General features: G+C 36.8%; 1 protein-coding gene across 6 annotated transcripts in view; it reads left to right on the top strand.

Annotated features, from left to right (window-relative positions):
• Positions 1 to 26,153, top strand: part of lingo2 (leucine rich repeat and Ig domain containing 2) — a 270,217-nt gene that overhangs the window by 82,338 nt on the left and 161,726 nt on the right. Inside the window, exon 3 of one of the 6 annotated variants that reach the window (XM_051860039.1) lies at positions 20,475 to 20,595. The exons of the other annotated variants lie outside the window; for them this stretch is intronic. The gene's annotated coding sequence lies outside the window, so the exon portion shown is untranslated. The remainder of the gene's footprint in view (positions 1 to 20,474; positions 20,596 to 26,153) is intronic. 6 annotated transcript variants of the gene reach the window in all.

The following is a 26,153-nucleotide window of genomic DNA, read 5'->3' on the forward strand; positions in this document are numbered from 1 at the left end:
GTTTTCACAACAAAACCTGCCCAATTGCTACTCAAAACTAGCCCAATTGCGTTTCAGGGGGAGGGTCCCCCGGTAAAAATCGCACTCCGGGGGGTAAAATCCACGTTTTCGGAGGAGGTTCCCCTGGTAAAATTTGCATTCCAGGGGCTAAATATCATGTTATTTGGGGTCGCTTCAACCAGCAGACATGAAAAACAACCCACGGCAACAGCATTAAAGTAGTCCAATTCCGTGGGAAAACCACAGACTTGGCAACACAGGGTGGGACCTTGATATCGCGGCTCCACTTTGCGCTCACTACTGCACAGACTTAAGACTCAAGATGTCAGTGCCATATTAGCACACTGGCGGGTTCACTTACTACAATGGAAGAGAGTGAAGGTGCGTCGTCCATCTTTTTTTACCATCTATGCTCTAGATAGGTGACTCAAAACATGAATTTAATTGGATTATAAACAAGCTTCAAGAATGCAAAAGGACCATAAATGTATCATATAACAGAAGAAGTCTATACAATAAAGAGTCTGAAATTTAAGTCATTGTTCACTGATAATCCTCCCCTCTAGTGGAATAATAACCGTTAATGATGGTGAACAAAATTAACGTAACACTTGGGAAGTGAACTAATCCTATTTGATTCCCTTAATTTATATTTGGCTTCATTGTAATGATTTCCTAATTTGGAGTATAATCAAAGATTGTGTACGTGGACTTGTTTGGGAAATTTGGCTATTGAAAATATAAAATTTTAACTTCATTCAAATGAACAAAATGACTACTTGCTCATTTTGCTTAATGAGATTTAAAGATCAAGTGGGTAAAATGATCCGATCTTCCCATCACTAATAACCATTGAGACTGGATCATTGAGTTTACATTTACATTTAGCAGACACTTTTATCCTCATTTCACAAATGATGAACATTATCAGCATTTTATCATAAGAGCCACAATATTTGCAGTTCACTATGCCAAGATTAAGTATAAAATAGATTACAAGCTAGAGCAGATATTAAATGCAGACAAGAAGAGAAAGAATCTGTGAATTCCATCATATTGATTAGTGAATAAATAATTCAGAGTGGTTTTGTGAACTGGAGCAGCTGACTCATTAAAAAGATTTGACTCTTTCTGACTCAAATGATTCATTCACAAATCAAACACTTTATATTCTCTCACAAACTCTGTGAACTCTAGATTTTCAGAGAATAACTGCTTTCTTTAACCAGACACAAGGCCACACTACAGTAATGGTTGCTGTAGAAGTTAAATAAACAACTTTAATTCTAAATCATGTTCTGATAGCTCCAGGCCCAGTGGGAACCCTCATATTAAACATTAACATAGCGATCTAAGAGGGGGTGGTTTTCTGAAAAGCCACAATTCCGAATGTCAAAGCACAGCAGAGAGTGGCTGTACACCAGACTGGCCTTAGAGGCACCAGACCCATGTTGTGCTCACCCCTATGTTTTAAAATGCTTGAAACATTGAGGCTAACCATCTTATATAGCCTGGTTATTGTTAGGCCAAGTTACACTATTATGAAATTCACACTATTATGGTTTCACATATTATTTTGAAGGCTCAGACTGCAATAATTCAGAGAAATTAGCTTGTTGTACTATCTGTTGAGGGGAAGATCTATATGTGCTGGTTTATCTGTTAGCATTCCCTTTCATTTTAATGGCAGTTGCTCAGCTGGAAGTATACAGCCTGTTTTCTTCCACGTTTGCTTATAATTTGCACTCATTTTCAGAATCACACATGATTAATCAGTCATTTCACACAATTTCAAAACTTTGTTTGTGTTCCACAGAAGAATGAAACAGCATGAGGATGAGTAAATGATTTTGAACTAGCCCTTTAAGGACAAAGAATAAATACTGAATTTTAAAATAAGGTGAGTGTTACTAATTCTACATTTGTTTACTGTTGATTTTTATTTTATTTTTTTAAAGCACTGTTATCCATCAGTTCTCCTTAGCTTCGGTTGTAAAGACAGCTGTAGAAGTTACTTTTATTTACATTTTGACTAAAATACAGCAGCCAAATAGTTTAATGAGGAAGCCTCCCTCATGCAAATTAGGCCACCGATATATATAAATGTGTGTTTGTGTCATCCTGTGGTTGACAGATATGTTTTCCATTTGTTAGAGGTGCAAATTAAATAAGCAACCAAATGTTTCCTCTGTGTGCTTTGCACAGTGTCTTGCTAATGATCACTGGGATGCAGAGTGAAATTTTGCATTTATTGACAGGGAAAGAACAGGAGAAGAATTTCAAAAGGTCAAATATGTACATAAATTAGTCTTTTGATAATGATACACTCATTAATTGCAGATCTGTGAGGTTTGTTTTTCCAAGCGTACTGCAGTAGTTTACCTTGTAAAAAGAGTGAAGTCTCTCTCTGAGCCTTTTAGATCAGTGAGATGGCCGTCATCCTTCTCAGCAGTGAGGCCACAGCAGGGAAGCCTTTTAATGCCCAAACTATCTACAGGGCCTGAACAAGATGACCCCCCGCTCCTATTTTGGGACAGTCAGTGGATTTTGCGCTTAAAGTGTCTTCCCGATAGAGATGTGCGGATCAGCTCTAACGTCACCCAAATTCGCCGTTAAAAATAAATAACCTGAACCTATGATTTTCTTTAGATATCCACACCTGATAATTACATTACAATTATTCTAATTCTCAGTGTTAAGCGTGATATGGTTCTCAAAATTGCATTTTCTTCATAGCCTAAACATAGCCTTTACTCCCTTCAAACTTAAATTAGAATGTCACTGTTTTCATCACTGCAACTTCCTGAACACACACAAGAAATGAAATATGTTCAGCCTATGTAAAGGTCTATGCTTTATTAGTTTATTGTCAAACAGCGCTTCACAGACATTACACATCACATACCAAGCACTTGATTTGTCCTTCACTAAAACGCTCCCACACAGTACTTTTCTTTCCATTTCTTTGTTTTGTTTTTAATTCTCATTTTTGAAATTTCTCTCGGATCTGTATTGCCTCTATTGCTGCTTAAAGGGTTAGTTCACCCAAGAATGAAAATAATGTCATCTATGCAGGCCTCACTGAGCCATCGGATTTCAACAAAAATACCTTAATTTGTGTTCTGAAGATGAACGAAGGTCTTACAGGTGTGGAACCGCATGAGAGTGAGTAATAAATGACATTATTTTCATTTTTGGGTGAACTAACCCTTTAAACAAGTGGACCCCACAACTGTATAGTCTGCAAATTATAGTGCCTAAAGAAAAAAATAAGCCTTTAAACATATTAATATTTGCATCCTTAAGTTGGAAAACACTTTTAGCAGAATAATTTCTGTTAAGCATGTGTATATTTTTTTAGTTGAAGCCGTTAGGGTTAGGGTTATCTCATGTAGTTTTTTTTTCCTTTGTGTTTTATATAATGACCACTAGGGGGTGATCTAGGCAAATGCTTTCCTTGATTGGTTTTCCCTGAAGAGAGCGCTGTTGTCGAAAACGAAAGTAAAAGTGACGGACGTTCATTGTTTTTACCGTGAAATAAGAGTTCCGTTTCTTTATTAAAATCAACACATTATAATGATTTATCTCATCCGCTCGTGACCCACCCCCAATTAATTGGAATGGTATTTTCTTATTACTTGGCCCGCCCGACCTGCGGATTATTTGCGTAGTCCGCAGATATTACAGCAATCCGTGCATCACTACTTCCCGCTCTGACTTCACCCTCCTTGTGGTTTGCAGAGTTTAATTACCTTTCTCCGATTAAGAGTTTTCAGTCGAGTTTGGACCGTTTGTCGGCTGTTGTGGTCTATCATGCCAGGTTGTCTGCTCAGACATTGTTTTTGGAAATCGGGTGCTATTATCTGTAGTCTCCCAGAGCCTGGCACAGGAGGAAGTTATTGTTATGGCTGTTGGCATTGCCAAGCAAACCATTCTGTCTAAATCCTTGAAATTATATTGCAGACAGAAAAAGCTGAATTTTAAAAAGGAGTCCTACAATAGGGGCAACAAAATGTTTTGCAGAGAGAAATGGGAAAACTATCTGGGGAAGCTCACATAAATTGTCCAGAAACCATTATTAAGACAATGGGAAGAAGAAGCAGTAATGTGCGCTGAAAGTATGGTATGAGCCAGTGCATTCGCAAATAAGGAAAATTACATTTAACATGTGCGAACAGCTCTAGCTCGGGTGCAAATTTGTTTCTCTCTCTGTTTCTCTCGCTCTTCCTGGCTTGTCATATAGAAATATGAATCCTACTCTAATGCGTTTTTAAATAGATTCCAAACACTCCATAATGTGTCTCTCAGTAGCACTAGTCACTGTTTTTTAGTGTATGTCTGTATTGCACTCAGGGACTTCTGATCGTGGACTGAATTTGAGGGAGAATCACAGTCACTTCTTGTTTTGTACACTGTCCGTTTATTTTGCTTCATTTTGCGGCAATTATGTCGACATCAAAATGTCTGCGGTTGTCACATGAGGTCTGCTTTTTTCCGCCTCCTTAGGCTGAATAGTTTAATGAAAAACGACATGACGCATGCATACAATAAACCTGGGCTGTGGAAACCCTGGTGAAGAAATCAAATACATGCAAATGTCTAACCGCACTCTTCACGCTTTGTGTGACAGCGAGCAGAAAGCAGAACATTCAACTAAACAATGTAGCACTGCGATGCTAAAAGTCTTCCTCGAGTGGCACAATATCGGAATGTACACAACATGCTTGGCCTTTCAAGTTTCAGTAAATGCTCTGTTAATTGAAATCAATAAGAGGAGGAAAAACCCACCTGTGAAGTGGCAAATCGATGCATTTCTTCACTTTTATTATAAGAAGTGAGGCAGAGGCCATTAGGTTTCATTCACTAACCCTATTGATTGCTAGGCCCGTAATTTGTTTTGGGCCCAAAGTAAGCTTTTCACCCCATTAACTTCCACCATGGGTTCTGTGGACTGAGTGAAGCCCAGCCTTAATCATCATTACCACCTGCCTGGTCATTTCTGCACACAGTCAGATAAAATCACTCTTATTATGGATTCCTCAGTTCTCAGCGTCTGCTTATGCCCACCATTTGCATAATTGTCAGATGCACAATGTAGCATTAGGCTGAAGGTGGAATTATAGGATTCAAAACAGAGGGAGAGTAAGGCCAAAGTGTTAGTGCATGACTGTTGGCTAAGGAAGTCTGTTGTCCTGTCCGCTGTCTACCTGTCTACCTACTTGAGTGTCTTAAAGGGTTAGTTCACCCAAAAATGAAAATTCTGTCATTAATTAATCACCCTCATGTTGTTCCACACCCGTAAGACCTTCATTCATCTTCAGGACACAAATTAAGGTATTTTTGATGAAATCTGAGAGGTATATGACTCGTCCATACCCCGCTAGACATTTTAGGTTCCCAGAACATTCTCAGAACATCCCCACTGGTGGTAAGGACGTTGCCTAGTAACGTTCCCAGTACGTTCAGAGACGGTCACGATGTGGAGTTCTTTTAAGGTTTGGGGGACGTTATTTGGCGGACCTTCACAGAACATTTAGGATGTTCTGGGAATGTTTAGGGGACTATTTCTACAGGATGTTCTGTTAACTTCCCAAATGTCCTCTTTGTAACGTTCTCGCGCGACCATAAAATAACCAAAATAGAACGTCCCCCTAAACTCATATCGGGAACGTTATTAAATTACCAACAGAGGACCATGTGGGAACGTTCAGTTAATGTCCCAAATATCCTCTTTGTAATGTTCTTATGTGACCATAAAATTAACCAAATTGGAATGTCCCCCTAAAGTCATATAAGGAACCTTGAACTGCAGCACTTTCACTACCAAAAGAGGACGTTTTAGGAATATCCCTAATGTTCTGTAAAGGTTCAGAATTTTCGTCACCTTTAGAGAACTTTTAGGGAACGTTGCGCAAGGTCACGAGAATGTCGTCTTCTACATGGGTAGACAGCAATTTAACAACCACTTTCAAGGTCCAGAATGGTACTAAAGACATCGTTAAAATAGTCCACGTGACTGCAGTAGTTCAACCTTAATTTTATGAAGTGACGAGAATACTTTTTGTGCACAAAAACAAAACAAAAATAACTACTTTATTCAACAATATCTTCTCTTCATATGCTGTTTACGTCCAGCGCTTCCAGGTTCTATGTCAGAACACAGACTCATTATTGGCTGGCTCCTGCGTCAGCATCACACAAATGTGCTGTGCTGATCACGTAAACAGCATCGGCCAAAACTGAGCCGGCGTTCTGACATAGAACCTGGAAGAGCTGAAGGTAAACAGAATAAAGTGAATAAAGTCGTTATTTTTGTTTGTTTTGCACACAAAAAGTGTTCTGGTCACTTCATAAAACTAAGGTTAAACCACTGTACCCACATGGACTATTTTAACAATGTCTTTAGTACCTTTCTGGACCTTGAAAGTGATGGTTAAATTGCTATGGTGGAGTCAGACAGCTCTCGGATTTCATCAAAAATATCTTAATTTGTGTTCCAAAGATGAACGAACGGGTTTGGAACGACATTAGGGTGAGTAATTAATGACAGAATTTTCATTTTTTGGTGAACTAACCCTTTAAGTATGGAATATAAAAATGATTGGTGTTTGTGGAGTTCAGTTTTGTTGGGGGGTGGTGGGGTTAAAGGCTTTAAAGGAATGTGGACTTTTTTTTTTTTTTTTTTTTTTTTACTGCACCAAGTAGTGGAATGTAGAAAATTAAGTTAATACTGAGTAACTTAAAATTTAGACATAATATTGCCAGTTACTTTCTCTATTTATTCTCCACCAGTGAAAATAGTTTCAAACGAACCCACAACAGAAACACTGGACTAGGTGCACTTTCTCTCCTGAACGAATCAGCATTTTAGAATGGATTGGTTGAGAAAATGATTCAGTATATAAAGATTCAGAGATTTATACTGATCTTAGAGACTTCAAGATGGATCTCTTTGATGGGGCCTTAGAAAGAAATCAATGTTTCAGTCTGAACTTATCTGTCAACAGTCATTGATCTAACAATACACATTATATGTGATGAGAGGTGAAGATTCAATCAGCTGTTTAGCCACAGAGTGCCTGTCTGTCATAGTGTCAACACCGCAGTCAGATGCTAATGCTTTACCACCGGAGGAACATTCTTCTTACCCTACTTAGGTAAGAATGGACATCCTCATCAGCCTTAGCAGTCAGATTCTGGGTGAAAGATTGTAACCTTATTGAAAATCATGAAAGAATTAGTTTAAATAATAACAATAATAAAATGATTTTAGTAAAAATAAAGCCATTCTCTAACAAAAATGATCTCATTAATATACAGGGGTGTGTCGGATAGACATTAAAACATACAAAGTCAAAGTATTGACAGTATCTACATAAAATGCACATTTAACATATTTAGCTAATATGACATTATAACGGTTTTAGTCTGTTCTGTGTGATCGTCTAATGAGAATTTGACAGCACATACACACATAAATCAGTAACTGAGTGAAATGTGTTAATTGCACAGTGCAACAGTGATGATGTTTCACTTATTATAATTACTTTACCTTTATTAGTCCCATCTGGATTTCGTTATTTGCTTCTTTAAAAAGTATTTCTTGATTTGAGAAGCTTTCTTTCTGTCACTTTCAGTTCTGACTAATTGTCAAAGGATTTGTAAAGATTTGTACTGTATGTCTCTAGTTTTCGATACTGTCACTTGGTGTTGTACATTTCAGTGTCTTTCAGCATATGTGAATCAATAGCCAAAACATAACCACCATTTCTTTTTTCCAAGACATATGCCCTTGAAGCCAAACAGTGTAACCGCATAAGCATAGCAAACAGCACAGGTTTTGTCATTTTCTAGTCATTTCCATTACAGTTGATAACTCATGTCAAACAAGCATGTACACACATCTCCTTCGCATATCTTCTCATCTGTTATTATTTAAAACAATGTACTTATCTCTGTCAGCTTTATCATTTTGAGTCGGTGCATGTCACATTATGGCAGAAAATGAAAGCATGTTGAAGATTGTATAAATAAGTCAAGAACTGAAAGCAGTGCTTCCATCGTCAACTTGAGAGAGATGGCTATCCACTGGATAAATGTTTGGGCACTGGGGTTCTGATGTGACCGTCTTCACAAACAACTGATACAAGCTGTTAGAATTCCTAAACGGCTTTTCAGAGCTCAGCTTTTAACAGTGTGCCCTTCTCTGGCTAGAAAAAAAGGTGAGGAACCACAAAGTAATAGTCTTCAAAATGTCACCTGTCACTTGTGTTTAAAGAAAGAAAGTCTTATGGGTTTGGAATGACATGACGATGAGTAAATGATGACAGAATCTACATTATGTTTCTATTCCTTTAAGATACGGATTATAATGAGAAATGTTACACTTTGACATTTAGTTCAGTTGCTGCTCACTGGAGACTGTGGGTCAATTCAGAGTTTAAACTGTGATCAAAAAATCTGTTACGAATTCAGGAAGTTCCCTCAGGTCAAGCGTTTGTCCCCAGTGTTGGACAACATTACGGCTTCATCTGGGAGAGAGACGGATCGGACAGAAAGGTCACATGTCAGAGCTTCAGAGAGAGAGAGAGAAATTAGAAGAGACAGAAAGAACAACATGACGTGACAAATAAAACTTTTTTTTTCTTTGGCTATATAAAAATAATAAATAAACAGTTTGCATGCAGAGTTTGAAAGCTATTTGAGATGTAGTGCTGCAGGCATCTTTCCATAATATGACCAGGACAAGATGATGTAAAGAAAAGTAAGATAGAACACTGAATAAATAAAATGATTATGTCAGTCCTTAAATTATTCATGGCTCAGACTCTTTGAGGGGACAATATTTAGTAAGATTTTTCAGAACATTAGATTTGCAAGAGTGCAACGATGTTACATAGCAGGAGTTTCTGTTGCATGAAATACTCATTGTGTACCCACTTACTGTTTAAAAATTTAGTCTTGAATCTCACCTTATATTCATATAGATAGTTGTTGGTGTAGTTGTTAAATAAACTAAAGTGGAATTCTGTTCAAACCTTGGATAAATTTGTGCAGGTGGTTTCAAAGTGCACCTATTGTTCTCTGTTATTTGTGATTATGTTTGAGTTGTATTGCTAACCTGGCACACATGGAATTGTATTAATCCGGAAGCATTCATTATATGTCACACATAATGATGTGCAAATCTGATACTCAAGCTAATTGGGCCAGCTGCTAGGCAGCAAAAGGCTTCATCCCAAACAGAGGATTAAAGATTCAAGAAGCCCATCTTTACTAGCTTTATTTATGTCTCCCGTGTAAGTCGATTGTATTTGCAGATTTCACAGCTAATCTCTAATATTTGGATTCTGCTTGTTGTCCATTTATTTGAGAATAGTCATCAATTAAATATGGATACATCTGAACACTACCCCCCCCACCCCCCCCCCCCCAACCTTCATCTGCGCTCACTGTGTAGCCTATGTGTGAGTACGTGTCTGTATGTGTCTATTCAGCTCTTTCTGTTAACTCAAGCTGAAGTGGACGGGCGTTTTGAAGGCCCTCAACTGACCCTGTGCTTAGACACGATTCAGGGATCCAAAATCCCTGCAGAGGCTTGTGACATTTGGAATTCAAACGTCTGACTTTCTAGCAGAATGCCTGTCTGATCTGGCTCTGTCTAACAGCGACAGGACTGGCTCTTCTGGGAATGTGTGAACTTTGTCATTACCTGAGCTGCCTAATTACTACCAGAGCTTTCTAATATCAGATATTTGGTTGATAAAAGATTATAAATGTAACACTTTACAATAAGGTTGTATACTATAACATTAATTCAATAGCTAACATTAAATTGCTAACAAGTTTACAGCATTTATTAAACATGGTTAATGTTGATTTCTACATATACTAATACATTTGATAAATGTCACAGTTTTATTATTTAAAATTAATATATTATGAACAAACATAAAATTCAATTAACAATAGAATATTTATAAATTAAAACTACCTTAGATTAATAAGTGCTACCCAATTAACTAATTTTAACAAATTAAACTTTATTGTAAAGTGTTAGCAATTACATTTATTTGTTATTTAAACAAAAATTGATATATACCATGTGAGGAAGGAAGACATCATGTTTGTTTTAATATATGTATTGTAAAGTCATAAAAAGAATACAATTTTAATGAGTTAGGCCCTCTGTCTCATATGTAATTAAAAAAATATAAGAAATGTTGAATATAGGAAATTCAATTTGTATGGAAATACCTTTTCCTATCATTGGAACTTTAGGTTGACAGTGTCTTAAAAATGCGGTGCAAAAAACACCCAGTTGTGACACAACAGCAGACATCCATCTGCATATAGTACCAACACTTACAAAATATCGCAAATGATTGTCAGTGACAGGTCGTTCAATGATATGGAACTGAATCATGATATGGAACTGAATCATGATTCAGTTCCATATCATTGAGTGACCTATCACTGAATCATATATATACCTGATTCATATATATATATATATATATATATATATATATATATATATATATATACACATACATACAGGTGCATCTCAATAAATTAGAATATCATGAAAAAGTTTTTTTTGTTTTTTTCTGTAATTTAATTAAAAAAGTAACACTTAAATATATTCTAGATTTATTAGACATAAAGTAAAATATTTCCAGACTTTTTTGTTTTCATTTTGATGATTACAGCTTGCTGCTCATCAAAGTCAAATAATCAGTATCTCAAATTATTTAATTTCAAGTTCTATTAAATTACCATTCTCAGGTACTGGGTTTAGGTCAGTAATCGCAACAGCAGTCATGGGGAAGTCTGCTGACTTGACAGTTGTCCAGAAGACAGTCATCAAGACCCTCTACAATGAGGGTAAGCCACAGAGGGTCATTGCTGAAAGAGCTGGCTGTTCGCAGAGTGCTGTGCCAAAGCATATTCATGGAAAGTTGACTGGAAGGAAAAAGTGTGGTAGGAAAAGGTGTACAAGTGAAAGGAATGACCGCAGGCTTGAGAAGATTGTCAGGCGAAGCCGATTAAGAACTTAGGAGAGCTTCAAAAGGAGTGGACTGAAGCTGGAGTCAGTGCATCAAGAGCCACCACACACAGACGTCTTCAGGAAATGGGCTACAACTATGACATTCCACGTACCAAGCCACTTCTGAACCAAAGACAATGTCAGAAGCATCTTACCTGGGCTAAGGAGAAAAAGAACTGGACTGTTGCTCAGTGGTCCAAAGTGCTCTTTTCAGATGAAAGTCAATTTTGCATTTCATTTGGAAATCAAGGTCCCAGAGTCTGGAGGAAGAGTGGAGAGGCACAGAAACCATGTTGCTTGAAGTCCAGTGTGAAGTTTCCACAGTCAGTGATGATTTGGGCTGCCATGTCATCTGCTGGTGTTGGTCCACTGTGTTTTCTGAAGTCCACAGTCAACGCAGCCTACCATCTACCAGAAATTTTAGAGCACTTCATGCTTCCTTCTGCTGACAAGCTTTATGGAGATGCTGATTTCATTTTCCAGCAAGATTTGGCACCTGCCCACACTGCCAAAGGTACCAAAAGCTGGTTCAATGACCATGGTGTTACTGTGCTTGACTGGCCATCAAACTCACCAGACCTGAACCCCATAGAGAATCTATGGGGTATTGTCAAGAGGAAGATGAGAGACACCAGACCCAGCAATGCAGATGACCTGAAGGCCGCTATCAAAGAAACCTGGGCTTCTATTACACCTGAACAGTGCCACAGACTGATTGCCTCTATGCCATGCCGCATTGATGCAGTAATTCATGCAAAAGGAGGCCCAACCAAGTATTGAGTGCATAGAAATGAACATACTTTTCAGAAGCCTGACATTTCTGTTTAAAATATCCTTTTTTTTATTGATCTTATGAAGTATTCTAATTTATTGAGATAGTGAATTGGTTGGTTTTTGTTAAATGTGAGCCAAAACCATCACAATTAAAAGAACCAAAGACTTAAAGTACCTCAGTCTGTGTGCACTGAATTTATTTAATACACAAGTTCCACAATTTGAGTTGAATTACTGAAATAAATTAACTTTTCCACGACATTCTAATTTATTGAGATGCACCTGTATATATGAATGATTCAGTTCCATATCATTGAACGAGCTATCACTGAAAATCATCTGACGCAGTATAATGTATATATATATATATATATATATATATATATATATATATATAATATACTGTATGTGTGTGTGTGTGTGCATATCATCATGTGTGTATTATCAAATGACAGCCCTAGACATGTCTTTGGCAGTTGGATTCAAATGATGCTAGGAAAAACAACTGTTGAACTGTTGCCAGTAAACAGAGTAATAGCATGTGTCAACATGTATAACATTCAAACACTGATGGACGCTGAATAATTCAAATAAAATGACTTGGCACAGTGATTATTCTGAGCGTTATAAGCCGCTGAGGCTCAGCCGGCAAGTAGTGAGATATTTCCTCTGTAGATTTTTAAATGCCTTTGCTGCTCATGAAGGCACTGGCATTTTCTATGGGACAAATGGCTTTCTGAGTTTATTCCTGTGTCTCAGTGATAAAGAGCAAAGCACACAGTCTCTCAACACACTGTCACAGCCTTTTACTGACCATCACAGAGAACTTTTTCTGACCAGGACAATCCATGCAGGATGTTTGAGCAGAACGTGTGTTCTGGTGACGTACATTGTTCAGTTTGCATATGCTGTCATGTATTATTTTGTGGTGTTAGCAAGCAATGATGGATAAAATGTATTTACTTTTGAATGTATTAATAGTGATAGTCTCATGTTTATCCAAACCTGTACAACTTTCTTTCTTTTAAAATGTTTGTGGTTGTTTTTTCAGACCCCATTGACTTTCCAAATGTCTTTTGACGTCACTTTTGGATGCACTATCCCTTTTACGTGACAAATTTAAACGTTCTGATCTATTAGGACTTAAGGTTATTATTTATTACACTTCGATTTGTTTTGCATCTTCCTACCTGTTAAAGAGGAGAGCGAGCATACAGATAGGTTAACCACTTGGTGATCAGTCTGACATTATGAATTATTATACAGTATGTTCAATCAAGTAGATGCATTGTCATACACATGTCTAGCAAATGCGCCAAATTATCTTTATATTAACAAAACTGTCAGTTAAATGGAGGCATAAATATAGTACAATGAAAACAGGTCAACATAACATTAAGGGTTGTTTTGTGTATGTGTACATCTGTGCATGTGTTAGTATGTGTGTGCAAATGTGTGAATGATATACTGTTGAAAAAACTGTTAAAGACACAACATAACAATAGAGCTTGAGTTGACACCATAGTGCTGGTGTGGATCAGCATGTGTGCGATCTACCATTACAAACAGAACGATTACTAGTGGAGAGAAGAAAAAAAGGGGGTAAAAAAAGAAAAAGCAGTGCCTGCTGGAAGCACCACACCACAAAAAGCCACAATGCTGCTGTTAGGGAGAGAGAGTTCAGGACAATGAAGCCGCCAGCAGCTCATCAGCATGAACCACCAACGACATGCAGATTCATTGGGATCTAAGCCAAGAATATCCATTTTATTGTTGTGTAGTTTGAGAGAAAAAAAAAATAAAAAAAATAAAAAGACCATAAAGCATAAACAATTAGCTCCAGTGTGAAACAGCAGTGGTTAATGAGCAAACTTCATGCTGATAGGTGTTAGTAAAGTCCAACACCACTGAGACAAAAAGCCAGCAAAGCATAAACATAAACCTTTAACATTATAACCCTAACACATTTATTGCAAATGTATTACTCTATTGTGGGGAAAATAGCTACCCTACTTGTCTTTGGCAAGAGAACCTGGAAATTATTAGGCAAAATGTACATTTTAGTACAGAAAACACTGGGTCTCACTCACTAATAACTGCATGGATTAATCGTATTTATACACACAGGGAAACTTGAGTAAATGTAGCCTTGTTAAGCATAAGAGACTTATTTAAAAACATAAAATCTTACTGATCCTGAAATTTTGAACGGCAGAGTATAAAATTTGATCTTAACACATTTATAAGGCCACTCAGAGCATGTGATCTTTGCGTACGTGTGGTTGCAGTTGTTCCTACATTTTTTCATAAATTTAGAATGAATTTTAGTAAAAAAAAATGATGAATCATGTTTTGTTAATGAAAACATTTGTACGCAGATTCCACACAAAATTGTGCGTACGCACAGTTAGTGAATGAGACCCACTGTTTTCACAGGGCACAGGAACACAGGCAGACAGGAAAATCCACGAACAGCAGAGATCAAAACCATAACACGACAAACAAATGACAGAATGCTCAGAACTGCAGCGTAACACTAGACAAGACTTTGCAATGAGAGACTGAACAAGCCAAGCTTATATTGGTGAGTTGACAAGGTAATAACAGCTGAATGCAATCACACATAATGAGTCTGGGCAAAGGATTATGGGAAATGCAGTTCTTGATAGAAAGACAGTGGTCCGGGGAGGAGTGCCCTCTGGTGGATATGCAGGGCACTCAAACTGGTGATTGTGACAAAATATATTTTCAGTTGTTTTTTTAAATATGTTTAAAAATATACAAAAAAAAAAAAAAAAAAAAAAAAAGCCATTTTAAAATATGTTTACATCAATATAGTTTCTATATGTTTTAGCTACTTGTACACTTTTGGCTATTTTTATATATATTAATATACTTGTATTTTCCAAAAAGTATTTTTAAAAAATCCTTTTGTGCTTATCCAAAATGTACTTTAAGACTGGGCTTACATTTTGTACATTATGTTTTTATTATTATTAATATTATTATGGGATTTTAAGGTGTAAAGAAAAAACAAAAACTTTCTTATTCCTTGCAGTTTGCAATATATATAGATGGTACTCAACCAGAATGTGTTTTTTTTTTTTTTTTTTTTTTTTTTTTTTTGCCGCAGCGTTGCAGCGGGAAATGCATTTCTTCTCTTGACCGCTAAGTGGCGCTATAACCATAGATTTTCAAATGTTATGGAGTGGACGTATCATAGCTTGTTTCCACCAGTAGCAGTCAATCGCGCCATACAGAGATTAAAAAAAATCGATCAGTAAAATTCATAAAAATCACATTCATATAACTAAAAAAAATCTCAAATCAAAAGCCAATGTTAGCATTTGCTGTTTAGAATGAATTCAAACATATACACTATTTCACATATATTTAACAAAATTTTGCTATATACTTTGGCCTTTTTTTGTTTTTTTCCTGTATAGTATCATGGTTCTATACCTCTTTCAGTACTTTCAGGGGTGGAAGGTCCAGCAGATATTCCATTTTTCAATTAAATCTCACTTGTTTCAATGTCTATGAAGTGTGGTGTGCTGTTTCTTTTTTGCATGCTCTAATGGACATGCCTATGGGCAAACAAGCTTTTTTGCTTATCTCCTTGTTTACTTATAATTCGAACAAAAACAACAACAACAAAAAAAACATTCATTTTGGAGGAGAAAAAAACACCATGTAGCCAGAGTTAATTAACATTTAATAAAGAATCACAACCCTATTATTTCATTCAAGGCTTAACCAGCAGGAAATGGGTCATTTAGCTTCCTTTTTTCTTTTTTACACACACTCACTTATTTGTGTGTTTCAGATGAGCATATATCACTTAATTTACTTTAGAAAGCTTTTTAACACAAATGCTTCAGTTTTAATTTAGGGGCCTTTTATTAATTTTAGTCCAACTAGTTTGTCTCTAAATGCACCACATAGTGAAAAATCAGGTTTTCAGCAAAGGTAAAACAAAATCATTACTATTTACATCAAACAGGGGCTGCTACACTGTAAATAAATACACAATATAGGTGTAATATTCTGCTTGCTTCAACTAAACACGTATCTTGCATTGCACTGTAAATGGAGTTAGGCTCTGCTTAATGCCAACCACAGTGTTACTCTCAAGTTACTAATGCAGTTTAAACACAAAAAGCCTTCTGCAGACAATTCCATTAACTCTCATCAAACTCTCTGCTGACTGCAGGTGTAGGCTTTCACCAAAAACACTATAACAGAACAGTGTTCAGATAAAGTCTTAATAATAACTGCTAACAGTGCTTTTCAGTGTGAAACTAATCAAACGGAGGAGTGAATCGATTGTAATTGTGACCAGACAAAATGTGTACAAGTGTTTATTTTTTACATTTCTCTAGGCAGACAAGTGGGTGGGTGTTTGCTTACTCATCTATTGCTTGGCAATGAAAACACAAAGGTAGCTAAGCTTTGATGGGATAAAGAGAGAATTTTATTAGTGCTGCGAACAAAATTATAGCTGCGTGATGGAAAAACATGAAAGTAACTGAGAAGCTGAGAAAGGAAACGGACCGACAAAAACACACACTCATTCCTAATTGGTGAATGATAGTTAGACAATATCAAACGGAATCTGAAAGCAGTACTCTAGTCTACAACAGGAGTCATGCTGATGGAAAACAGAATCTGAGCAAAATACTTAGAGACACAAAGTATTCATTCATTCATTCTCTGCTGACTTTGTGTTAATTTCCTTTATGCAAATCTGTGCATTAGTAGTGGGGATTTTTCAGTGACTCTTTCTGCAAGTTACATTGTTACACCTGTAAGTGGCGATAAGTGAGTAAATCTTTATGAATGAGCCATTTGAGTCATTCACCAAAACTGATTCATTCAAAAACGCTGATTCATTCTGTAACACCACTGCAGTGTGGTGCTGGATAATATGCAATGAATAATGGCAATAGTAATAATGGTGTAGAAACAGTAGGGCAGTCCTTACGGTGGTGCAACTGGTGCAGCCGCACTGGCCCACACTTTAGGGGTCCCTACGGCGAATGCGAACTAACCCAATCAATCCCCCCACCCCCGGCCCTACACCGGAAGGTGATCTCAAACTGACCGACTGACAATGCTCCTGTATGTGTGATTCACATATAATATAATATAAGGCTGTGCTGTATTGTGAATAAATCACGACTGAAGGGCGTGACTTCCGCCGTGACTTATTCACGATACAGCACTAGCCTCAAGAACCTTATTGCTTTTATAAAACGGTTACCACACAATACAAATATTAAAGCCAAAAATATGTATCAATGCAACTTTCATGAAGTAAACTTTTACTAAAAGCCTTCCTTCCGCCGGAAAAAAATAGTCCCTGACTGTGAACAGCAACAGAAGTTACATTATTATGCCATTAGATGGTGGCAAAGACTGCCTTTATGAGTGTGTCAGTCAGAAGTGTGTTAGTCAAATGCTTTGACTAGCGCTGTCAGTCACGGTAAAACCCCTTAACTGTTAAAAGGACAAGATAATACATCGGACATTTAAACAGAATTTTTAATTATGAACATAGGACTGACCTGAAGGAAAATGCTAAATCTGAATGCAGGTAATAAACTCGCTCACTCGATCTCTTTCTCACAATACTCTTCTACATAATACAGTAAGTTTCAATGAACAATTGAGAACATACAGTTTACGTTGCAAAGAGTGGTTGCTAAGGGTGTTATGTAGTGATACACAGAACCATTGGGTGAAGCCTCATAGCTGTGTTTTATTGTGAATAAAACACAGCTATTGACCAATCAGAATCAAAGACAGGAACTAACCGTTTTATAATATAATATAATATAATATAATATAATACAATTTGTCAGAACAGGGACTAAAAGGTCTTAAATGGTGACAAATGCTCTCTGTACCAGCCCTTTGAAATTTTAAACTTTTTTTCTAAATTAAATAGGCCCTTTTACTCCTTTTCTTATTTTTTCTTCTCCTTTTCCTTCTACACCATTTTTTTCTTTTCCTATTTCCAATTTCTTCCTTCCTTCTCTTCTTTTGTAAAGTAGCTAAACACATTTGCTCCTTCGATAATGTCCGCTCCTGTGAGGATCCTCATTAGGTCTGTGCTCTAATTAATCCTCCTTGATTTCCATGTGGCTTGCTCTCTCTCTTTTGCCCTCTCTCTACCAGCCCTGCAAATCCTCACATGGTGAATTACTCTTGCTTGTGGGTGGGAAGAAGGGAAAAAAAAAAAATGTTCACAAGTCATTTACAAGAAGCACTTTTCATCTCTAACGCCCACCTCAGTAGTTGTAACACAGGACAGACCTATTTTCTGTCTATATTTATATAAAAAAAAAAAAAAAAAAAAACACACAACAGCTATGACCTCTATGACCGTCATATGGTGTATCCATGAGTATATATAGGGTGGGCGGTTTTGAGTAAAGGGGGCTGAGTAGGCTATACTCTCCTGAGCGTAGAAGGCTTATGGGTCTCTTCTATGACTTATCCTTTAGTGGTGGGCAGTCTTTTCTGTACAGAATCAATCTCAGGCATTCCCTGTCTGCCTCCAAAGCTCTCTAAAGGCCTTAAAGCCACTGAGAGCCCTGCACTGATGACCTGCTCACGGCTTCCAGATATGACCATCAACTCCTCAGCTACAATAAGAGACTCTCTCTCTCACTTCTTGTGGCCCAATCTCTATCTCCTGTGTATCCTGACATGGTTTCATAAGAGTTCATAGGTATTTGTTGTGTGGTCTGGTTGTGATGCACATACATCTTTGTATTTTTACACAGACACTGAAATGTACATAATTAAACCAACACATTGACAACATCTAAAACATGATCAGATTTAAACAGCATCTAAAACAGTGTACATTGTTCTAAATTTAGATAATATTTTAAACTGGTAGTTTATTCCTGTGTTTATCCGCCATTACTTTGGTCTTCACATGATCCTTCAGAAATCATTCTAATATGCTGATTTGGTGCTCAAGAAACATTTCTTATTATTATGAATATTGAAAACATTTGTGCTGCTTAATGTTTTTGTGGAAACCATTTTTCCCCCAGGAATCTTTCACAAAATGAAAGTTCAAACAGTTTGAAATGGAAATATTTTGCTAAATTTTAAATGTCATCACTGTCACATGAATTTATTGTGTTCTTGTTAAATAACAGTATTCATTTCTTTTAAAAAAACAAACAAACTACTAAACAGTAGCAATCATGTAAACATTACTTATAATTCTTAAAAGATCAGTCTATATTCCCACAATCCTCTCTGCCCTCTCATTAAAAAAAACTTTCGACATTTCTTCCTCGCATCATCCCAAAGATTTTTTTTGAAATCTTTGTGCATTCTGGTAAGTTGGATGGATGGTGGTTGAAAAGAAGCTGACTTTGTGGCTTCATCTCCATCTTACATCTGCAGTCTTATTATAATGCGACTGGTTTCCGTTCATTGCAATGGAAGTCGATCACTCTTAACAGTAGAATATGTAAATCCCAGCACTGGAGGAAACTATCAATCCTCCATATTGAGTGAGAATGCTGGCATGCAATTGAATGTCTCTCTCATTGCAATGTACTTTAATCTTCATAATCCTGGGGTTTGAAGAATACTCTAATCCATAAGCAAGCGTTGCCACATATATTTATTTTCAGCCCTCTGTTGGAAAATGGCACTCAATTGGAAATAAGCGGTACGCATGATGGTGGTTTTTGATCGATAACCTCTGCGTCTAGCCACTGATTGAAATAGATATTTGCTGTGGAGTTGTTTCTCTCCATAATGATCTCATTTCATATTCTTGCCTCAAACAGTTCTTCGCCCCCCGATGCATAAGGCAAATTGTGCACATATCCCACCCAGCATAATCGTGCAAGATTGACAGTGGCGAAGGAAATGCTAGGTAGTTAGCTCTTGACATGGGAGATAACCTCATGGAAAAAATTACATTTTATCCTTATTTCTCAGGAAGATTTGTACCTGCTGCCTTTATAAGGCCAATTTGTGGTAAACAGGCATGGTTTTGTGACTCTACCTGAGGGCCTTCCACATCGATATACTGGAAACAACTCTGCACTATATGACCCACTATAAAACATAAATGAATATCCAGATAATCAGCTCCATCATCTTTTAAACTTTTAAAACGGCTCATTACAAGGCCAATTAAATTAAACACCTTATTACTTTCAGACCCCAGAGTCAAAATATGCTGTTGGGCCAGGTGCCACAGTTTCTTTTATGTAGACAAGATAAATACTGAATAAAACTCTCTTTTGTGGTTTAGGATCGCTTATTAACCCAACTCAGCCTAAGGCTGAAGCAGAATCTCTTACAGATGGCATAACAGTATAGTTCAGTTGCTGAGCTGGAAGATGCAGCGGTTTAATGAAACAGCAGGAGAAGGCTATAGTTTGCCCAGGAAAACCATTAGGCAGCATAGTCTGTGTGGGTTTGAGGCAGTACATATGGTCAAATGTCTCATTGTCCAGGAGCTTCTCAAGTCAGCGTACACCGCAATATGTTCATCCATGTCAGTCTAAACGGGCATCAGATGGATTTTTAGATGAAGCACATTTATCTGCTTGTTATTTTCAAGCACAGTAAGATAAATAGCTTCTGTCGTTTATCTCATTTGCAGATCCTGCTGTGAATTCTGCTGTTGCAGCGGTCTTCTGCAAGCAAAAAAAAAAAAAAAAAAACACAAAAAAAAAAAACATCCCATCCCATACATTGGCATCTGTATTCAGAAGGCCTGTCAGGTAAGATGCATTTTAATTGCACTGAGGTTCTGTAGAGAGGTGAAACTCAGGACTCAACAATAAAGATGGCCTGGTGGCAAGTGGCTGACATGAGAGCATTTAATCTGTCATTATCTGTCATTAATTACTCACCCTTATGTCGTTCCACACCCGTAAGACCATCGTTCATCTTCGGAACACAAATTAAGATATTTTTGATGAAATCCGAGCGGTATTAGACTCGTCCATAGACAGCTATTTAACCGACACTTTCAAGGTCCAGAAAGGTACTAAAGACATTGTTAAAAAAGTCAACGTGACTGCGGCGGTTCAACCTTAATTTTATGAAGCGACGATAATACTTTTTGTGTGCAAAAACAAAACAAAAATAACAACTTAATTTAACAATATCTTCTCTTCTGTATCATTCTCATACGTTGTTTACATCCAGCGCTTCCAGGTCAGAATGCCGATTTATTATTGGTCAATACTGAGCTGGCATTCGGACGTAAACACGGAAGCCTTCACTGTGCTTACTGCGGAAACTACGTAAGGATAATGACAGAGAAAAGACTGTTGAATAAAGTCGTTATTTTTGTTTTGTTTTTGCACACAGAAAGTATTCTCGTCACTTCATAAAATTAAGGTTGAATCACTGCAGTCACCTCGACTTTTTGAACAATGTCTTTAGTACCTTTCTGGACCTTGAAAGTAGTTAAATCGCTATCTATGGACGAGTCATATACCTCTCGGATTTCATCAAAAAATATCTTAATTTGTGTTACGAAGATGAACGAAGGTCTTACGGGTGTGGAATGACATGAGGGTGAGTAGTTCATGACAGAATTTTTTTGGGTGAACTAACCCTTTAAATGTATTCATGTGATGTGTTCTACATTGTTATTGCACATTCTGCTGATTTCTCACCAAGATAATGATATCTAGCTGATGTGTACTTATATTATAGCTGAATAATTTCCAGTTTGTATAGATTTTTGGGTAAAGCAAAAATAGAAAAAAAAAAAAAAAAAAATTAGAAAAGAAAAATAATGACAATAACAATAACTTTAAAAAAACTAAATTAAAAGATAAATAGTTATACATATTTTAAAATAACATTATAAATATATTGAAATGAAATGTTAAAAATTCTAAAAATAAAAGTTGATTGTTTTGTTGTTTAATGATGAGGCCAGTGAAAGTGATGGCAGGGCAAGTAAAAGCAGAATTACTTGCCTGACTGGGGCTGAAAAAAAAAATAAAAATCCTTTATTGTTTGGTCCTGAAACTATAAAAGTAATGTGGACAAGTAGATGGTTTATTTTGTGGCACGCGAATGTAAGAAGGGGGTTGTGATGAAATGCCTTTGCCTAACCTTCTTTTTCATATGAAGTCTTATTTCTGCTCTGTTCTCCTTCCTCCTGATCCACTGTGTCAGTATGACATTTTCTCCCCAAAGGGCACATGTGAGATGAAATTACTCGGAGGTGTCAAACACGTCATCTCCACATGTTTAAATGCCCAGTTTCAAATGCCAGCATCCGCTAGTGGAGCATGGCGCGGTGTACATTATGGCCACTTGCGGTTCCTGTCACGTTTCTGGTTTGTGGTTCAGGAACATGGAGCAGAAATACTCCTCAAAATGAACATGTAGGTAAGAGACAGTAGTAAATAAGTTGTTAGGGTTTTGTTTTCATGCTTTTTTTTTTTTTCTTTCTTTCTCTTTTTTGCTTGTGTTGTTTTGTTAAAAACGAATTTAAAGAGGAAAAATTGTTCTTACCTTAAATTGATTACATTTAATTAAACTTAAATTGATTACCTCGTACTACAATTAGGCATTTGGTCGCTCTTTTCTCATATATTTAGCATCTGATCCCTTCCTGAGCCTGTGTGCTCTCATCTGTTCCATCCTTCCATTTGTTTCCTAATGTAGTAGACGCTGAGAGCTCTCAAGCTCCTCTCACATAGGCTCGTCAGAGGAGTGCCGGCACTCTAAATGTTGCTTCCTAATTCAGCCATGCTACAATTACACACATGTCTGAAAAATAAAACATAGTTGGAGAGACCATGACTGGAAGGAAATTCTCAGCATAAGTTGTTTGTGTGTGTGTGTGTCCTTTTCTACAGTGTCAGTGTTTATGTCAGAATGGTAAAATGCTCTACAGTAATTGAATTAAAGGTGATAATTTTTGATGTTAAATGCTCTCTGATTCCAGTGGCCGGTTACATAAACTGCTTAGACTAGTCCCCTTGACTAACTGCAAAAAAAATTGTTTTGTTCCTCAGTATTTTTGTCTTGTTTTCACTACAAATGTCTAAACTTTCTTAAATCAATATACATTTACTTGAGAAGCAAAATGACCAAACAGAAGTCTTGTTTTCTGAAAATGTATTAAAATTAAAAGAGGTTATTCTTAAAACAAGAAAAAATATCTGCCAGTGGGGTCAGAAAAAAAAAAAAAAAAAAAAAAAAATTCCTTTGAATTAAGTTTATTTTTCTGACCCCATTGGCATTTTGTTTTCTTGTTTTAAGCATAAACACAAATTTTTGATACATTTTTCAGAAAACAAGACTGCTTCTCATGTGAATGTATCTTGATTTAAGAATGTTTATTTGTACTGGAAAACAAAATAAATATACTGAGAAGAATACCATTTTTGCAGTGTAGTTGGATAGATTAGTTCTTAAGACACAGTCTTAATGGGATAGTTCACCCAAAAATGAAAATTATTCCATGATTTACTCAACCTCAAGCCATCCTAGGTGTATATGACTATCTTCTTTCAGACAAACACAATCAGAGATATATTTTAAAATATCCTTAGTCCTCCAAGGTTTATAATGGTTGTGAATGGCAGCCCAAATTTTGAAGACAAAAAAATGCATCCATCCATAAAAAAAAATGTGTTTGTTTGTTTAAGACAAATATCCTTATTTATAACTTTATGAAGTAAAATAACGAGCGGGACTGCCATACACATTCGACGTATGTCCAAAAAGTGAACTTCCGCGACGTAGTACACAATGACATAACGTTCTACACTGAGCCATGACATACTACACTAGTACATCATGTTATTGTGTACTACGTCACGGAAGTTTACGCTTTTTGGACATACGTCGAATGCATATGGCTTCAGAAGGCCTTATGAACCCTCTGGAGTCGTATGGATTCATTTTTTTTATGGATGGATGCATTGTTTTGTCTTCAAAATTTGGGCTGCCATTCACAACCATTATAAACCTTGGAAGACTAAGGATATTTTTTAAATATATCTCTGATTGTGTTCGTCTGAAAGAAGAAAGTCATATACACCTAGGATGGCTTGAGGGTAAGTAAATCATGGGATAATTTTCATTTTTTGGGTGAACTAACCCTTTAACATATTGGCTATGTTTATGCAGCTGGCCACCAGGATAGAATTCAGATGATATCTTCAGTAATGCTGACATTAAAAAAAAAAAAAAAAAAAAAAAAAAAAAACAGGGTTAAAAAGAGTTACCACTCACTTTCACATTTAGCAGGCTACATCATCACCCCTGCCAATTCTGCCTCTCAATTTTTCACTTTTTACACTTTTAACAGATGTTGAGGCCTAAAATAACTGGCCTCATGCATTTGGCTAAGAAATATTTGAGAAATATTACACCCTGTATGTTTTAATAGATCCAATATAGAGGCATGATTAAGCCATTAAAGACACATCTGCCATCCTAATTTCTTTTTAATTTGCAGAGGACTCGGCTGCATTCTGTGCTAGCTGATCTGATGGTTTAATTAAGTCATGTCCATAAGAGTGATTACAGAATGAGAGTGGGAAGGAAGTCGCTGTGTGAACTCTTTCAGATTGACCGCCTTCTCCTCCCCATGCGCCTGAAAGCTACTCTTACACTCGTGACAGCGTACCACACGACTGCAACTCCATTCAACACCGGTCCTGCAATCAGAATGCTTGTGTCGGGATAGCAGATCATTTTTCGCCCGTGATTATTCACTATGTGTGGCGTGATGGCTCATACTTGTGCTGATTTTTACGCTTCACAAGGTGCACGATTTTTGAATGGTTCTAAGAAGAAATTGTCTAGGTTCCACATCACAACACCGTAAAGATTACGTTATTAAAGAGCAGATTCGCAGGCATTTGTGTGGCTCTGAAAGTGGTAAGTGTGAAGATCAGAGATGAGTCTTGCTGAGAGACTCCAGCCTTACAGTTGATACCTTTGAAATCAAGGCCCTGTCTGGTAGGCTGACAGGCAGCCGCAGCTTTGCGAAACCAGCAGCTGATGGCTACATTGAAGAACTTTGTCCTTCAGATCTGAAGAGATGTTTCTGTAGGGCAAAATAGTGCAAAGAAAGGAAACCGAAATCTCATTCGATGTCAGGAGCTCTTTGAAAACCTTCTCAACTTCACAGCACAATGAAAAAATCTCTGTCATAAAGGACAGCTCAGCAGCACAGGCACGTGTGGCCTTCTTATTAGCTACCTGATGTGAAGGTTATATGAAGGAATGATTAGTGCTGGCTGAACTCTGAATAGAAGTGTGACAGTTTGTGCTCTAATAAGTTACCACCACTGGTTTTCTTTAAAATTCTTTGACTGATTCTCTGTGGTTGTTATTTTCATGTTGGCTTCGTCTTCTATGATTTTCTGACATGGTCTAATAGAAGAGGATAGATTTAAGCCCCTTCTCTTTTTCTTAAGAGTGTAGCAACACAATCGAATATCAAAGTAAATAAACTAAAATGAAAGAAGCAAATGCATTTTTATAAGTAGATGTAAATTAAAATGCATTTTTTAAAGTAAGCCATTTCTAGATTTACCCATGAGACGAGTAATACCTTGTCTACCTCAGACGCAAGCGACGCAACAAAAGCAGATAGAGCCCATTATAAACGGTGATGCTGTCTACACTGGATGTGGCACAGCACAACGCGACACAACATATTCCAGACAGGAAACTGATGCCTCATTATTTATGATGTACTCAAGTGCTCACGCTACTTCTGACACAAAGCACAAATGGATTTGCAATAGTCACTTTTTTGTTGTGTCCAATGTAGACAGCTTCAAGCTGTTGAGACAACTAACGATTTTGTGACTCTGTTCCTGATCAGCCCATCATAGCAACACTGGCTCAACCAATGGCATGAGTTTTGATGGCACAGGGAGTGTACTGGAATTTATTTTTAATTAATGTTATTTTTATATAAATAAATACATATATAGTGAAATATTATGACAAATGACTAGTGATTTTACAGGTCCTCACTAGTTATAAATCGGCCTAAAATATGTTATTATTTAAGGGGCCATTTACATGACACCATTTTCAATTAAAAACGGGATACTTTTTATGCGTTCACAGCAAAAAATGCTTTTCTTACTTAGTATTTGTTGTCTTGTTTCCAGTCCAAATATCTAAAAATTCTTAAGTCCAGATGCTTTAAAGCTGCTGTCCCTAACTTTTGTTGGTTAAAAATTATCCAAAATCAATTTTTGAGCAAGTACATAACCAGCCAGTGTTCAAAACTATCTCCTTACCTTAGCCTGATTCACAACGGTAAGCTCGTAATAAC

The sequence above is a fragment of the Ctenopharyngodon idella genome, chromosome 14, assembly GCF_019924925.1.
Source record: "Ctenopharyngodon idella isolate HZGC_01 chromosome 14, HZGC01, whole genome shotgun sequence".
Lineage (NCBI taxonomy): Eukaryota > Metazoa > Chordata > Actinopteri > Cypriniformes > Xenocyprididae > Ctenopharyngodon > Ctenopharyngodon idella.